The sequence below is a fragment of the Geotrypetes seraphini genome, chromosome 6 (assembly GCF_902459505.1).
Source record: "Geotrypetes seraphini chromosome 6, aGeoSer1.1, whole genome shotgun sequence".
In the NCBI taxonomy this organism is placed as follows: Eukaryota; Metazoa; Chordata; class Amphibia; order Gymnophiona; family Dermophiidae; genus Geotrypetes; species Geotrypetes seraphini.
Window position 1 is genome coordinate 230,740,515 of NC_047089.1, and position 18,402 is coordinate 230,758,916.

Below are 18,402 nucleotides of genomic sequence, written 5' to 3' on the forward strand. Positions count from 1 at the left end.
CATGTTTGACAGGTAGGGTTAACAGATTTTACTAGTGTAAAATGCAGACCCATGGCCCCACCCTGTTCTGCCCCAGTTCCACCTCCCCTCAACTTGTTCTCATGCTCAGAGCCGCATAAGGAGGGCATCTATGCATGTGCAGGTGTGACGCGGTCCCCAAGCTGGAAGCTTTTCAAAAACCCAGACAAAGTGGCAGGTTTTGAAAAGCCGCCTGGACACCCAGACATCTGGTAACCATAGACTGAGGTATTCTGTTAGCATAATTTTTCTATGTAGTATTCTTTAGTAATTTGGCTTATTCAGAGGATATTTATGAGAGGGAAGAAGAGACAGATGTTGTTTGTTCTTGTTCTGTATTATTTGTGATTTATAAAATGACAATTGTACATAATATTAAGGGTTTTTTATACTTGATTTCAGTATAAAATCATAACTATTTGAGGTTTGTGCTGTTGAAATTAGACAGTTCACAGGGATGGAGTGGGGATGGGGACAGACTTATTGGGAACAGGGACAAAGTTTGCCCCCCATGTCATTCTCTACCTTTGACCTCTCATGCCAGAGCTTTCTTTCCATTGAAGAAGGTTCGTCTCATGCACCTTTATATCTTGGAGGTATTTAAATGTCTTTATCATAGCTTTCTGAACCCACCTTTCTTTCAAAATTTACTTATTTATTGGGTGGATTGTTTATCTTTCCCCATATGCTTTGACAAAAAATATTGACTGTTTTATTAACCACTTTCTGGATAACCCCATCTGGTTTATATACTTTTAAAGGTGCAATCTCCAGAACTGTGCACAGCATGCCAAATAAGGGCTGTTCCTACTCCTATACACCCAAGCATTCTTCTGGTTTTTAGTGTCACCTTATCTACCTTTTTGTCTACCTTAAGATCCTCAGATATGCTTACCCCAACTCACTCCTCTTTAGTGCACCAAAGAAGTTCATCACTATACTGTACCACGTCCTTAGAATTTTGAAATCCAATTGCATTATCCTGCATTTTTTTTAATACTAAATCTTAGCCTCCAAACTCAGGCTTTGCACGGTTTCTCCTCATGCTATCCACATGAGAAACAATTCTATAAAGGTCACCCAAAATTGAGCACTGACCAAAAATTCTATAAAGGCATCTTGGTCACCCAGATTTTGTTATAAAATAGAGTATAAGCCCACATTTGCACACCAACCTTTAAGTGCTATCACTTATGCCATGTATGTGTAAATGTAAGCACATAAATATTGCACTTCAGCACATAACCTATTCTACAAGTTACACATATAGTGTGGGGTCTGCCCATGCCCCACCCATGTGTACACCGCCTTGCAGTTGCGCACTATGTGAGTTGTATGCTAAGCTTGTTCAATACCACTTAGCACCCATCCGGCACCATTCACATACATAAGGGCAAGTATTCTGTAAAAATAGTGCACATCATTCTCTGTCTCTAGCAGTATTCAAATCCAAGCTAAAAGTCGACTTTTTTGAAGCTTTTAACTCCCACTCGCTGTCAAATACCTTTACCCATTGTACCATTCCTTCTACTGGAAACTCCCCAATCCTGAGAAGTCTTGTCTGTATGTCCAAATTAGATTGCAAGCTCTCCTGAGCAGGAACATCTATTGAAATGTTAAATAGTAAGTGGCATTTACATTTAGGTGCTAAGTTTACAGAATGGGGGAATGGTGTCTATTCTGTTACACATTCTGGTATCATCTCTAAAGAACAAATCTCTCCCAATAGCCTTTATTCAATTTTGGTTACAAAAATGTTGAAAAGAACTAGGAGCATGTGCTGTGAAGAACAAAGGGATTGGGAGCATGATTATGGTATGAATAGACTAGACAATAAGAAGGCCCAGATTAGAAAACAGCCAGCCAGTCTATAAAGGATATTGGCTAATATCTTGATATCTACATTCAGCAGTGAGATTGGGCAATATGGTATGGCTGACTTAGAAAGTACTATAATGGTAGCAACATTAGTATTAGGAAGGAGAGTCTCTGGTTCCCATGTCTGGACATAATAAATGTAGAGAAGCTCTAAAATCTATATTGTATGATTTTTGTAAAATTCTGCTGTCAGTTCACCTGGACCCTGCCTCGTTCAAATGTAGACTTCCACAGTTGAAATAGGGGCACACAACCTCTTCATTTGTGACTGTTCTATCTAGGAAGAATTGCTTGATGCAAGTAAACCTGAATTTGAGCTATATCAAGAACTACTACTTATCATGTCTGTAGCGCTGCCAGACATCTGGAGTACTGTACATCAAACACGTAAAGAGACAATCCATGCTCGATAGAGCTTATAATCGAAACAGACAAACAAGACAAATAGGGGTTAGGGAATTTCTCACAAAAGGAATGATAACACAGGCATTGGTAAGAGTTATGAGCTAAATAAACAGTCTTGAAAAAGTGTGAAAAGTCTGATTTTCAGATTATAACTCCAAATAAGTCGTGAAACATCTGTACTGTGGCTTGGTTATGTTAAATTAAATTCCATCTGAGGTTTTTAACACTGAAATATGATTACCTCTCCAGGGTTTGGTCAGGCTACCCAATATGATGCCTGCTTTGTTTCCAAAGTGATAAAAAGGATATTTATAATGGACTAGTGATCTCATCATCCTCTCATGTATCAGCAAATTAAATGAGATTTGTATTGCTAAAAAGTTATATTTATGCATTTGATTTGACTGCAGCAAAACAATAAAAAGATTGTGGATCAGAAGATCGGATGTACCAGTTTGTAGTTTAATAAGCATCCAAATAATTTAAAAACAATCCACAAAGAGTGTATGCAGTCACAAGTGACCCACAGGATAGAAATAATGAGAATCTTAAATGTATTTTTGTCTGCCAGGCTTCTCTTCCTCTCAGGAAACACATAAAATAAACCTCTGATTCCCTCCCTCCCTCCCTGCTCTTCTCTTTTCTAATTCCCAATCCCCATTGCCTCCTCCACCTGCCTCTCTTGTCCAATCCCATATGTTACCCACACAATTCATATTCTCTTACACAGTCAGCTCATTGGCCATTGAGTCAGTCACGTGTTAGCATACAATAAAAGCCTCTCCATCACATGGTACAGACTGACCCCCATATTAATTTCCTTACCACTTATTTTCCATTCACAGGATTAAATTATATTTTATTGCTATGTCCCAAAATTTGATTTCCCCAGGATTTGTTTCCAGTCAACATATAACAATTTTAATATATAATATATATCAGCTTGAATTAGTAAAACCAAAACAATAATACTGAAAAGAGACACATGCCAAGGTGAGAGCATGGTAGTAGATACCTGAAATAACTTCAGCAGAAGTTCTAGAAACCAAAATTGTGATAATGTAAGCATACTTTGAGCAAATAGAGAGCAGTGAAGATGAGGAGTGAAGAGAAATTTGGTCAAATAAATGGAGGACCTATTTTAGATGTAAAACTTGCTCACCTACCCAAGAGTGGAAATGATGCAACTGACTGGGTTGAGAAGTGATATTCTGAAAGTTAAGCTGCTAAAGTTGGGACATAATTTTAGCACAGTGAAAAATGATGTGACCAAAGAAGTGTAATGATAGGGAACAGCTGGATTTTATGGGTAAACTGAAATGGGAAAAGTAAAGATGAAATCTATAAGTATAAAGTGAGTTAGATCCTCTCATATGGGATTATTTGGAGGCTTAGTCTTTTTTTTTTGTCCGAGAAGGTCATGAAGGCTTGTTGTAGATGAAGTGCCTTCTGTCAGATCTAATCTGATCTAGTATTTCTGAGTTGCACTATGCCTAAACAGGTTCAAGGCAACTTACAATATTGCAGAATGTATATGCTACATTGTAGCAGTATGATGAGTGCAGAATTATGAATGTAGTAATAGGGAATAGAGAATGGAAGTTCTATGACTGTACTGGTATAGTATTTGAGTACAGTGTAGGATTTAGTGACATTAAGTATTTTGAGTTAGTTGTCTACGGAGTGTATGCTTTCAAAGAAGAGAGTTTTAATTTTTTTCGGAATCTGCTGTAGAATGTTTCCATCCTGATGTCAGTCAGAAGGTTGTTCCAAGTCCTGGTGCCAAGATGTGTGAAGAACGAGTTGAATGTGCATTTGTATTTACCGGTAATTCCTTTGGGAGATGGGAGGAGCAGTTGAAGTGATTTCAGTTTTCTGGTTGACGTAGACCAGGAATTGCTGAGTTAAGTCTGAGCAGTTCTGCAGTTTTTGCAAATAAGATTTGGAACATTATGCATGATAGTTTGAAGGTGATAAGAGATTCTATAGGTAGCCAGTTTAAGTCCTTATAGTAAGGTGAGATGGAGTCAATTTTTTTTAGTTTGAATACTAGTCTTATAGATACTTCACTATAACAAATATGAAGTTGCACTATTTTACATTGCCATGTCTGGACATGTGCAGAACAAAATAAAAATTCTGGCTAGTAACAGTCATCTTCTTCACATGAGTATGGTGAATGGTATCATTAGACTATTAATCTGTTGTTAACGATGATGTAAGAAGGGGATAAAACCTCATTTATTTTATGAAATGGAGTCATTCTGGTGTTAGATACACAACCTACCTGAGTATCTCATTTTCCTTTATAATTTCTAAAAGAATAGAGATGTTCTAAATGCAGAACCTCTTTCACCAAAATTGATCTAATCTGAAATTTCATTTGATACCTGTTTTACATTTAAGAGACTTTGTGTGAGAAGTTCCTGACATACTGGTATGAGTAAAACTCGGCTTCATGTCTATACTTTACTTTTGTTGTTGCCTGCTTTCAGCTCATGTTCACCTGTGTCTTTACACAGCTCAGATTTAATTTGCCTGTAAGGTACTCTCCGTCTTCCTTTCTGGTATGATCCTAGTGGAAGATTGTTATAAACTAAAAGGTTGTCCGACGTCTTGTTTTCCAGCTGTCTACCATATGAAAGCCAGAGATCAATCAATACAGATAAATATTTGATCACTGAAATGAGGATTCTTAAATGCTTCTGGCCTGAGGGATTAGATGTGGACCAAACCATGGAAATTTCAGAGCAAAAGAAAAACTTCTTGAATAATGAGTCTGACTTGTGCTGTGCTATCATGTTATTTGGCCTACCCTGTTAGAGGGGATAGAAATTAGTTCCTGTACTTATGTCTTCTGGTTTACGCCTCTTGCTGGAATCCTGACTTTCTGATATGCCTTTATGTAACATAATTCCACTAACTTTTATGTCCCTCCTTCACTTTCCCTTTTCTCAGCAGCTGTCTTGCTTTAGCAGTCTGTCTGGATGTTGACCACTTCTAATTTTGTTGTTTCATTGAATGGGAAAAATACAAGAATTGCTGCAAGATAGAAAGCACCAGTTATATCTGGCCCACAAGAACACTGCATTAGTTGATATACCCTCACTTCTAGCCTTTCATACTGATAGACCTCACCCAAAATTTTACATTCATGTTGCTTAATGAATAGGAACTGAAATTGAAACTTATGACTGGAGTATGGGGAGTAGTTCATTTGTAGTTAGAACTATTAAAAATAAAAAGCATCTAAAATTCCAGCAGATATAATTCAGTAGGACGGTGGTTCTCAACTCAGCTCTTGGAACACAACCTTCCAATCTGGTTTTTAGGATATCCACAATACATATACATAGAAATAAATTTGCATGCACTACCTTCATTGTATATAAATTATTTTATGCATATTCATTGACGATAGTCTGAAAACTCAACAGGCAAGGTGTATCCCAAGGAATGGCTAAACCACTGCTGTAGTGTCTTGGGCACAGGCCAATTTAACCATTGACAAAGAGGTGGCAAAGAGCAGCGCTAGTAAAGGCAAACCTATAAGTCCTGACAGTTCCACTAAAGTGAAGTTGATTACTTGTAATGGGTTTTCTGTAGATGACAGTGAAATGCAGCCACACTCATTGGTGACATGATCCAACGAAGCCTTGGGTGCAGGACTAGTTCTTCAGTTTAGAGATATCAATGTTTGATATTTCTGCACATGCACAGGAATTCCCGCGCTGCCTTGGTCTTTCTCTTCCCTTTCAGTCTGTAACAAAGCTAAAAGAAGAGTGATATGTGTATCTATAGATAAAGATGAAGTGTTGAGGGAATGATAGGTAGGGAGAGTGTGGCCTCATTTCCCTGTAGTCTATGGAGAATTCCTGTTACAGGGGTAAGTAATTTCACTTTCTCTGTAGACTTACCAGAAAAATGCAGGCACACTCATTGGTGAGTCTCAAGCTAAGGGCTATCCAATAATAACTTTTGACAACAGATGGCCCTTGGAGGTGGCATAGGTGGAGGAGGTGATGTGTGTTCTCTTTTTCTTTTTTTTTCCCTCTCTAAATGAAGAGGTTGCAGAGAACTACTTGTCCAAAGATTGTGCCAAAGTATGCAATGATGCTTCCACTGGAGAGAAATGAGGCGGAGGAAAGAAGGAAGCTAAAACTATGGTTTGGTGCAAGCTAAAAGTATGGTTTGGTGCAAGTGAATTGAGTCACAATTTTGAGTAAAACTAGCTTTATGTGCATGAGGTCTTGCATGAAGTGGGAAGCAAAAGGTGGTTTTCCTTGGTGGATAGTGAATATAGCAGCCAAATGCAGGCATACTGAGGAAGTCTGAATACCTGGTTCTGAAAGATGAAAATAGGATAAAATCAGAGCTGGAGAACATATAAAGGAATCTTCATTCTGGGATTGGGCTCGGAGTGTGAAACGTTACCATTTTAAAGAATATGAATTGGTATAGCTCTGTTTTCTGGAAGCTAATAGGATTTGTCTGGACTGATTCCATCAGGGTCAAATTATCTATTAAAATACTGCTCAGTTTCCATGCTGTTAGTAAAGGGTCCTGAGGATGGGATGCAGAATTTGATTGCAATCTTGCATCAGAAGAGTTGGATGGTTCCATAATGGCATTGGATTATCTATTGATAAGGCCATGAGTTAAGGAAACCAGATTTATGTTGGCTAGAAGGGAGCTATAATATCATATTTGTGCTGTCTGCTCTGATCTTCTGTAAAACCTTGGATATGAGCAAGATCGGAGTGACCACATAAAAAAGATCTGTGTTTCAATGAACTGTTAAGAGCATCTGCTGCTATCCTGTGATGACTTGGAGCAAACAGAAGAGAATGCATTGTGTTGGTCTGAGTAGCGAAGTGAGCTGTGGAAGGAGTCCCCCATTTCCTTCACAATGTTTAGAAAATGATGGGATCCAAGGACCACGCGCGAGGATTTAGTGTTTTTGGCTGAGTGAATCTGCTAACTGGTTGAACTGACCAGGGATATAGGTTGCCAGAAGTGAGATATTTAATTAGATTGCTAGGTTCCAGATGTTTTAGATTTTCTTGACAGATGCAGGGATCCTGAACCTCCCTGCTTGTTTATGTAGAATATGGCTACCTGATTGTCTGTTTATACTAGTATCAATTTTGCTTGGCTCCAGTGAGAAAAAGCTTTTAGAGCATTGAAAATGACCCTTAACTCTAGGATACTAATGTGAAGTTTTCTTTCTGTTGGTTTCGCAGAAGATTTGCCCCCATCCTACTGAGGATGTCATAGTCAGCTGTGGTAGATGGGTTTGGTAGGGGGCATCCAGTAGTTAGTCTGGGTTTATCCACCAGTGCAAGGAAAGATGGATTGGATTGGAAATTGGAATCTTATTACCCTATTTTATATTCCCCCTAAGAAATGGCCCACAGCTAAGGACAATTTCTACGAATTCCTCCTCACAAACTCAATAACAGGCCCCTACAACCTACTGACCGGTGATCTGAATATCCACCTAGAGCAGACAGAGCAGGGTGACTCCAAAGATTTGCTATCCTTCATTTCCTCACTAGATTTCTTTGTGCCGGCCCCTGAAAAGACCCATCAAAAAGGCCATCAGTTAGATCTAGTATCCTTCTCCTCCAAAGAACTAGTCAATCCCAAGATCCTCTGGAAGCAAGCTACCTGGTCGGATTCTTTATGGTCCGACCACCGATTATGCAATTTCCAAATTAGCTGGCTAGTAAGACACTTGCCAAACAAATCCAAGAAGGAAAAAAGGAATAATAAAATGGTAGCTAGCAGAGGCTTGGTGAACCCAGTAGAATTCTGGACACATTATGACATAACTTCCAGCCCAGATTCAGACTCCTTCTCGGTGGATTCTTGGACTAACATGAGTACTCAGATTCTAAACAAAATGGCCCCCATTAAACCAAGAAAAGTGAGAAATAAGAATTTGGATGGCTGGTACGACGCCGAGCTAGGAAACGTGAAACGAGAGTTACGGAAACTCGAAAGACTATGGTTGAAATCAGAAGATAGTGAAGGGAGATCGAATTGGAGACTAAAACTAAAAGAATACAAGAAACTAATAATAGAGAAATGCACTAATTTTTACGCCCAAAAAATAGGCTCACCAAACACCAATAGTAGAAACCTCTTCGAATTAGTTAGCAATCTTTATGACACTCAGGCTTTCTTCAGTTCAACCTTAGATTCCCCACCATCTGCAAACGCTTTGGCCTAATTTTTTAAGAACAAAATAAATAACTTAAGATCCATACTAATGGTCTCCACAACCAACCACTGGTCCTACCCAGTTGCTCAACACAAAGATGGACCTAGGGTAGACATGTCCTGGAATAACTTCACTACTTCTTCCTGGCAACAATTCTGCAAAACTTACATGAAATACGCTGATTCCTATTGCAGATTAGACTGCTGCCCACCAAATATTATGAAAGTTGCTCCAGTCACCTTCAAAGCCAAGCTATACTACTGGCTTTCCTCTCTATTGCAGACCGGTACATTTCCCAAGGAACTAGGCCAGATTTTGATCACACCAATTGTAAAGAATCTGCTAAGCAGATATCTAATTACAGACCCATTGAGAGCACTCCTTATTTGTAAAGCTGATGGAAGGTTTGGTCAATCAGGACTTAGTAATGTATTTAGACAAATTCAGCATACTACATGACAACCAATCAGGCTTTCGATCGGGGTTCAATACCGAAACTGTCATTGTTTCATTACTAGATTTCCTCCATAGCCTTTTCAGTCAAGGTAAAAGTGCTCTAGTTCTGCAATTAGACTTAAGCAGTGCCTTCAATCTGGTCGATCATACCATTCTGATTGAGTGTTTGATGTCAATTGGTCTTTCAGGTAATGTATTAAAATGGTTTCAGGGCTTTTTGACTAAACGATCGTATCAAGTCTACAGTGATAATAAACAATCCAGCAGCTGGGTAAACTCTTGTGGAGTGCCGCAGGGCTCCCCCCTTTCCCCAACATTGTTTAACATTTACCTCGCCTCCCTGGGGAACTTACTGCAAAGCTTAAAAGTCAAATTCTACATCTATGCAGACAACATCACTATAGTCATCCCCCTTACATCCCTGTCGTCTGAAACAAAGAATCACCTGTCATTTATTTTAAATCAGATTGGATTATGAATGACCGAATTCAAACTAAAACTCAACTCAGACAAAATCAAATTTTTCTTAGCAAGCCCAAATGACAAAATTAAAGACTCAACAATTTTTGTGAACTGTCAGGCCTTCCCTATTGAAGATTCCATAAAAATTCTGGGAGTGACCCTGGACTGACACCTCACCCTAAATGTACACATAGACATTTTGGTTAGGAAATGCTTCTCAATCTTATGGAAACTCAGAACCATTAGAAAATATTTTGACGCAGTATCATTCCGCTTATTGGTTCAATCTTCCATTCTAAGCACACTTGACTACTGCAACATCATTTATTTGGGTACCTTCAAAAAAAACTTACAAAGACTCCGAATCATTCAAAATTCAGCGGTTCGACTGATTTTTGGGTTGAGAAAATGGGAACACATCAGTCCCTACTATCAAAAACTTCATTGGCTGCCCTTGGAAGCACGAGTTTTGTTTAAATTTTTTGCCTTTGCTATAAATCAATTTTTGGCCTGGCCGCTATATATCTGGTTTCTCAATTTAATCTGGACAGTTCCATTAGGTCCACACACAGAACTCATTTGTTCTCCTTAAAAGGACTGCTGCTACAAAAGATTCCTGGACAGAACTTTTGCCTCCCAGGCAGGTTAATTTAATTTAATTCTTATATACCGCTAATAACCGTGAGGTTTCTAAGCGGTTTTCAAAAATGATGCATTAAAAAGATACAATAGATAAAAATAAATAAGATAGGTACTTGGAAATTTCCCTAACTGTCCCAAAGGCTCACAATCTAACTAAAGTACCTGAAGAAACAATTAATGAAAAGTAAAGATAAAAATATAAAGAGAGAGGTAGAGATAAATATGAATATTCCAACAAGTAATATATAAATAACTATTTTACATCTTACAATTGAAATTATTCTAACATCAGCGAAATATCATGATACAATTATGAAGAAGGAATTTTTAGCAGACAGGGAATGTGGATACCTAGTGTGAGGAAGAAATTCAGGATAAGGTGTTGAAGTTATGTTCGCGGGAGAGTGTCTGGCTAGGACAAGAATTTCTTAAACAAAGTGGTCTTTAGTTCTTTCCGGAAGATGCTGTAGGTCAACCTAGCGGTATCGATGAGATAGCCTAGCCATGATTGCTGTCTACCAGCTTGAAACTTGAAAGTTCTGTCTAGGAAGGTTCGATATCTGCAGCCAACGATTTTCGGGTATGCAAACAGGTTGTTGTTTCTGGTAGATCTAATGGGGGAATAGAATTCAAAATGAGGTAGGAGGTAATTAGGGGCCATTCCCCAGATTAATTTATAGCAAAAGCAGGAGAACTTGAATAGAATTCTTTCTTCGATTGGTAACTAGTGTAGCCATTTGTAAAAGGGACTAACATGATCACTTTTCTTTAGTCCGAATATTAAGCGGACGGCAGTGTTTTGAATTATTCGTAGTTTTCTTACAGTTTTTTTAGGTATCCCCAAGTAGATGATGTTACAATAGTCCAGGGTGGATAGAATCAGCGACTGAACCAGTAATCTGAAGGATAGAAGGTTGAAATATTTTTTTATGGTTTTCAGTTTCCAAAGAGTGGAGAAGCATTTTTTTTGTCACCGAGTTTATGTGATCGGTCATAGTTAATTTGGTATCAAGAGTGACTCCTAATATTCTTATAGTTTTTAATATTGGGTGGTCATGACCATTTATTTGTATTGTTGTTGTGGTGATTTTTTTCCTTTGGGCTAGCCAGGAACATTTTTGTTTTTTCAGAGTTTAGTTTCAATTTAAAGTTTGTGGTCCATGGCTAACATTCCTCATCTTACCTCAATTTTAGAAAATCAATAAAAAGGAATTTGTTTAACCGATGGTAACCTATGAACCTAGTGTATCACTCCTCCCAACCTGTACCTTATTTTCGATGACTTTGCATTGTTACTTCTTGGACTTTGTATTGTAACTACTTCGATGACTTTGTATTGTAACTACTTCGCTGATTGTCCACTACCTCTTGTTGTAAACCGCCTCGAGTATCATGGCTTTGGCAAATTATTATTATTATTAGTGTAGTTTCAGGTGCCATTGTACTGTAATTCTTGCATTTGTAGCCTTGCAAGTGGTACCACATGGACAGTAGCTGCCATGTGACCTAATACTTGATTTTCCACAATACAAAGGTCAAAAATTTACATCAGGCATAGATGCTATTAAAAAATAGCATCCTGGAAGTCCAGACTAGATATGAGGGCTGTTCAAAAAGTATCAGACCTTAATTTTTCTTGCGTAAACAAATAAAGCTAGAGAGGCGTGGTTTGGTGCACATATGTAGGTGACCCTAATGCGCATGCTTGAATTTTTACCCACCTACAGAAGCTGTCACTCACTGGCAGACCACCGATGAGTGAGGAATTATAAGTGAGCGCCAACCGATTTTTATTTTTGACAAAATGACAGAAAAAGTTGAACGCTTCTGCATTAAATTTTGTGTAAAGCTTGGCGATTCCCAAGTGGAAACAATCCGCAAAATTCAACAGGCCTTCGGGAAAGAATCAGTTGGCACCACACAAATAAAGGAGTGGTACAACCACTTCAGAGATGGCCGCACATCAGTGGAGACTGAAGCATGTTCTGGTAGACCCTCAACATTCAGAAATTAGATTGTGATTGACCAAGTGAGGACCCTGGTGATGCAGGATCATCGAATCACGATCAGAAAACTTGCAGACGAGGCGAGCATCAGCGTTGGATCCGTTCATTCCATTTTGACTGAGGATTTGGGCTTCAGGAGAATTTTAGCGAAGTTCGTGCCAAAGCTGCTAACGATCGAGCAGAAGCAACTTCATTTGGAGATCGCATAGGACATGCTGGAGACTGAACAGTTATCCCAACTTCCTCAGCACAGTGATCACTGTCAATGAGTCCTGGGTTTATGGATACGGCCCAGAAACCAAGTTGCTGTCATCATAAAGGAAGCATTCAACATCCCCAAGGCCAAAAAAACCAAGGCAGGTCCGCAGCAACGTCAAAGTCATGCTGACCGTCTTCTTTGACTCCAGTGGCGTGGTTCATCACGAGTACGCACCACACGGCACAACCATCACCAAGGAGTACTACCAAGAGGTTCTGTGTCACCTTCATAACGCCCTACTCTCCCAACATGGCTCCGTGTGACTTCTGGCTTTTCCCCAAGCTGAAAATGCCCCTGAAAGGGACCAGATTTCAGTCAAGAGAAGACATCATGCAGAATGTGATGGAGAGCAATCTCAAAAGAGGCATTCCAGTGCTGCTTCCGACAGTGGCAGAACTGTTGGAAGAAGTGTGTGGCAGCCCAAGGGGACTACTTTGAAGGAGATTAGTATAAGATTGTTGTATCTGAATATGAGTATTTTTTATGAATAAAGGTCTGATACTTTTTGAACAGCCCTCGTATATTCCATGTATTAAAAAAGAAGGAAGGAAAACCAAATGGCAGACAGCATGGTTAACAAGTGAGGTGAAAGAAGCTATAAGAGCTAAAATAGAATCCTTTAGAAAGTGGAAGAAGGATCCGATTGAAAATAATTGCAAACAGCACAAGGAATGACAAGTCAAATGCAAGGCACTAATAAGAAGGCAAAGAGAGACATTGACAAGAAGATTGCACTGGAAGCAAAAAAATGCACAGTAAAACCTTTTTTAGGTATGTTAAAAGCTAAAAGCCAGGAAGAGAGTCAGTTGGATTGCTAGACGAGCAAGGGATAAAAGGGGCTCTCAGAGAAAACGCTACCATAGCGGAGATATTAAATTAATTCTTTGCTTCAGTATTCACCGAGGAAGACGATGGGGAGTTACCGGTGCCAGAAATGGTATTCAATTCTGATAAATCGGAGACACTCAAACAAATCTCTGTAACACTGAAAAATGTAATGGGTCAAAACTGAACAGTAGCAAATTGCTTAGACTCGGATGGTATATATCTCAGAGTACTGATAGAATTGAAAATGAATTTGCAGAGCTATTGTTAGTAATTAGTAATTTTTCTTTACAATCTAAAATAGTACCAGAAGACTGGAGGGTGGCCAACGTGATGCTGTTTTTTTTAAAGGATTCCAGAGGTGATCCAGGAAATTATAGACCGATGAGTCTGACGGTGCCAGGCAAAATGGTAGAGACTATTATACAGAACAAAATGACAGAACATATACATAACCGTGGATTAATGAGAGAAAACAAACATGGATTTAGTCAAGGGAAATCTTACCTTACCAATCTACTGCATTTCTTTGAAGGGTTAAATGAACATATGGATAAAGGTGAGCTGGTTGATATTGTGTATTTGGATTTTCAAAAGGCATTTTACAAAGTATCTCATGAAAGACTGAGGAAATTAAAAGTCATGGGATAGGAGGTAATGTCCTATTATGGATTAAGAACTGGTTGGAAGACAGAAAACAGAGAGTACTACTACTTAAGAGTAGGGTAAATAGTGGGGTTCCCTAGGACTCTGTGCTGGAACCACTGTTTTTTAATATATTTATCAATGATCTAGAGATGGGAATAACTAGTGAGATAATAAATTTGCTGATGAGACAAAGTTGTTAAATTGCAAGAGGATTGTGAAAATTGCAAGAGGACCTTGGGAGACTGGATGTCAAAATGGTAGATGACATTTAATGTGAAGAAGTGGCAAAGTGATGCATTTGGGAAAGAGGAGCCTGAAATATAGCTATGTGATGCAGGGTTCCATGTTAGGGGTCATTGCCCAGGAAAAGGATCTAGATGTCCTCGTTGAGGATACATTGAAACCTTCAGCTCAGTGTGCGGTGGCGGCTAAGAAAGAAAAAAGAATGTTAAGAATTATCAGGAAAGGAATGTTATAATGCCCTTGTATCGCTCTATGGTATGGCTGCACTTCGAATACTGTGTGCAATTCTGTTTGCTATATCTCAAAAAATATATAGCGGAATTAGAAAAGGTACAGAGAAGAGTGACAAAAATGATAAAAGGGACGGGATGACTTCCCTTTGAGGAAAGGCTAAAGCAGCTAGGGCTCTTCAGCTTAGAGAAGAGATAGCTCAGGGGTAATATGATAAGAGGTCTATAAAATACTGAGTAGAGTGGAAAGAGTAGATGTGAATCACTTGTTTACTCTTTCCAAAAATACTAGGACTTGGGGGCATGCGATGAAACTACTAAGTAGTAGATTTAAAACAAACCAGAGAAAATATTTCTTGATACAATGTGTAATTAAACCCTGGGATTCGTCGCCGGAGAATGTGATGAAATCAGTTAGCTTAACAGGATTTTTAAAAAAGGTTGAATAATTTCCTAAAAAAAGAGAAGTCCATAGGCCATTATTGAGATGGCTTGGGAAATCCACTGCTTATTCCTAGGATAAGCAGTATAAAATCTGTTTTACTAGATCATGAAGGGCATAGAGAGAGTAGAGAGGGACAGATTCTTCAAACTTTCAGAAAATAAAAAAACAAGAGGGCATTCGGAAAAGTTGAAAGGGGACAGATTCAAAACGAATGCTAGGAAGTTCTTCTTTATCCAACGTGTGGTGGACACCTGGAATGCGCTTCCAGAGGACGTTATAGGGCAGAGTACAGTTTTGGGGTTTAAGAAAGGATTGGACAATTTCCTGCTGGAAAAGGGGATAGAAGGGTATAGATAGAGGTTTACTGCACAAGTCCTGGACCTGTTGGGCCGCCGCATGAGCGGACTGCTGGGCGCGATGGACCTCAGGTCTGACCCAGCGGAGGCATTGCTTATGTTCTTATGTACTACTTTGGATCTTGCTAGGTACTTGGCACCTGGGTTGGCCACTATTGGAAACAGGATTCTGAACTTAATGGACCTTCAGTCTGTCCCAGGGTGACGATTCTTATGTTCTTATGTCAAACTCTGATATCTCTAAGCTGAAAATCTACTCCAGTACCCAAGGCTCCATCAGATGACATGACTAAAGTGTATGTCTACATTTCCCTGGCACGTCTACGGAGAACTTAAAGAATTGCTAGATGCAGAATGTATACCTGGAAATTAAATTAAATGACTTTTAGAACTTGCCCCCATTTCATACAAATACATCTATCCATCTATAGATAGATAGATATAGATTACTGTGTGTGTGTAATCTATATCTATCTATCTATAGATGGATAGATGTATTGATATAGATATATTTGTATGAAATGGGAGCAAGTTCTAAAAGTCATATATATATATAATATACAGTGGTATGCAAAAGTCTGGAACCATTTGTGATGCTTGCAATCTTTCAACTTTCTGACCTTTTAATTTAATTTCTTTGTTAATCTAATAGATTTGTCTGTGTACCACATTATAAGGGATACATTTGGCTATTAGTATCAACTTGATCTCTTGTTTCTAATTTTACAATTTTGTTGATATTGAAAAATAGCTACTATAACTTTTACAGATCATTCTTCAAAATTGGATCAAGACAGTTCAAACAGCACACGTTAATTCTGACCAGTCAAGAGGCTGATTTCATCAGCCAATCACAGTCCAGATGTCTAGGTAACAAGCAGGTTATAAAAAGTGGGCTTTTTTGGGTTTCATACAAAAGACTTGGAACTTGGCGATGGAGGAGCGTATTCGTGTGTCAGTGATGAGTAAGGAAAGATTTTCATGCTACCAGATTTCCAGCAAAGTCAGCTGCAGTCACAATGTGGTAGTAAAGATTGTACAAAAGAAGAAAACAACAGGTTCAGTGGTAGACAAACCTCAGTTCGGTTGTCTGCATACATCAACATCACGCCAAGACTGTTCACTTTGATCCATTTCATTGACCAATCACAAGTTTACTTCACCTCAGGTATGAGTATCATGTCAGTGTCATCTCATCAGAAGTTCATCGTCAGTGCCTGCAGTTTGGTCTGTGGGACTGCAAAACACACAACAAGCCACCGATGACTGACATCCAAAGGCACAACCTGATCAAGTGGGCGCAGAAGCACTCAAGCTGGACATATGAGATGTGGGAAAAGTTGCTTTTCAGCAATGAAAGCACCTGCCTATTTAGTAATCGGGCTTACACCTGCAATTTTCATGGAGAGGAGTTCAATGTCTCAACCTCACTGTGAAGCATCCTTTGAAGGTCATGGTTTTGAGCTGCATGGCTGCCAGTGGCATCGGATGGAATGGTCAGTGGTACCAATACATCACAATACTGCAAAAGTACATGGTGCCACAGCTCAGCAGCTATTTCCAGTCTAGTTCCTGTTCCAAGATGACAATGCACCTTGCCATCGCTCCAAACAGCTGATCAACTGGAAGCATCAGAACAATATCGAATCAGTCGATTGGCCTGCCTAATCTCCATATCTGAATCCGATCGAGATCTTGTGGCACAAGGTGTCCTGGGAGATATCCAAGAGACATCCAACATCAAAACATGAGTTGATTGAGTCACTCATTGCAGTCTGGAACTGCATTGTCACCTATGATCACCTCATCAAACTAGTTCACTCAGTTCCTACACAGTGCAGACAGGTGATCAAGAACAGAGGGCAGCTCATCAAAATACTGAGCCATCACTGACACACAAAATGTCCTTTTTCAAGGCCACCTACATGAGAGATAGATGACGTTCATATGTACTTTTTTGGCGAGTGATTTATGCAAATGATTAACATGGCAACTTTAATAAACAAATTCAGAAATTTAAGGCCAAACTAGAATAAAGAGTTGATTCTAGTAGCCAAATTCATCCCTTATAATGGTACAAGGACAAATCTTTTGGGTCAACAAAAAATTAAAATAAAAGGTCAGAAAGATGAAAGAATGCAAAATTCACAAGTGGGTCCAGACTTTTGCACACCACTGTATTAAAAGTATCATATATATATTTTAATATTTAAAGGTATGATGGCCAGTTAAGCTATTTTTTTTACCAAATTACTCTTAAGAGGTTTGGTATTACAGTGAGCATGATTATAATTTCATAAGGGGGTACCTGGGAGGGTGATGAATAGGATGGTGAAAAGCACATAAAACCCTTACAAGTGCCCTGAATAGAAATTGTGATCAATAACTCTTACTGCATCACATAAGCAAAATTCCTATTGGAGAATGATACGGTGACAGAATTTGTCACTGTCTCCATCTCTACGGATAATTGCGTTAAACCATCCCCATGTCATTCTTTAAGGAGAGAGAGAAGAATCAGAGTATGAATGGGCTCAGCCACTGACCCTCAGGCCTTGCATTGAAGAATGCTGGTGTAGAAGGAATGAGATTGAGAGACACACTAAAGAATGACATAGGATGATTTCCCATGGTTATCCGCGGGGATGGAGACAATGTATTGCGAACTTATATTACAAGTATGAAAGACTTTAGGAAAGATCATGTTTATACTTAATTTCAGTGACAAAGGAGCTAAAACCACAGATTGATTAGTAACAATAAAAGAAGCTTCAACAATCTGAAGGAAATCACCTCCATCTGGTCATATTATATGATAAGTGTCTATGTACCCTGGGTAGGAGTGGGAGAGTCACTAACAACTTTAAATCTAGGCTAAGCCTCCTATTATACACATGAAGACAGTTATGATGCCCAGTGAAAAGCAAGACTGTCTTGTATAAATAGTTGTTTGAAATCCAGGACTGGCTCAGCTTGTCCTATATGACTTGGTAACCCTATCAACAGCAATTCAGGAAACAAACCTTTCATTCAAAATGTTAGAGATGAATTCTGAAGCCACATTCCTACACAGTGAGGCTTTGCACTCAGACTTAATGGGGGGGGGGTCAGTAGAGTGGGCAGACTTGATGGGCTATAGCCCTTTTCTGCCGTCATCATCATCTTTCTAACCTGCTATACTCAGCTCATGTTGCAGAGCCTTGAACAGAGAACTTTCTTGCAAGATCACAAGAAAGGCTGTATTAATCAACAGTAGCTTTCTCAAATTATTTCAGCCATCTATGCAGTCCTTTAAATTTTACC

General features: G+C 39.0%; 1 protein-coding gene across 2 annotated transcripts in view; it reads left to right on the forward strand.

The window, feature by feature from the left end:
• ITSN1 (intersectin 1) overlaps nucleotides 1-18,402 on the forward strand; it is a 412,894-nt gene that overhangs the window by 215,869 nt on the left and 178,623 nt on the right. The gene's annotated exons all lie outside the window — the stretch shown is intronic.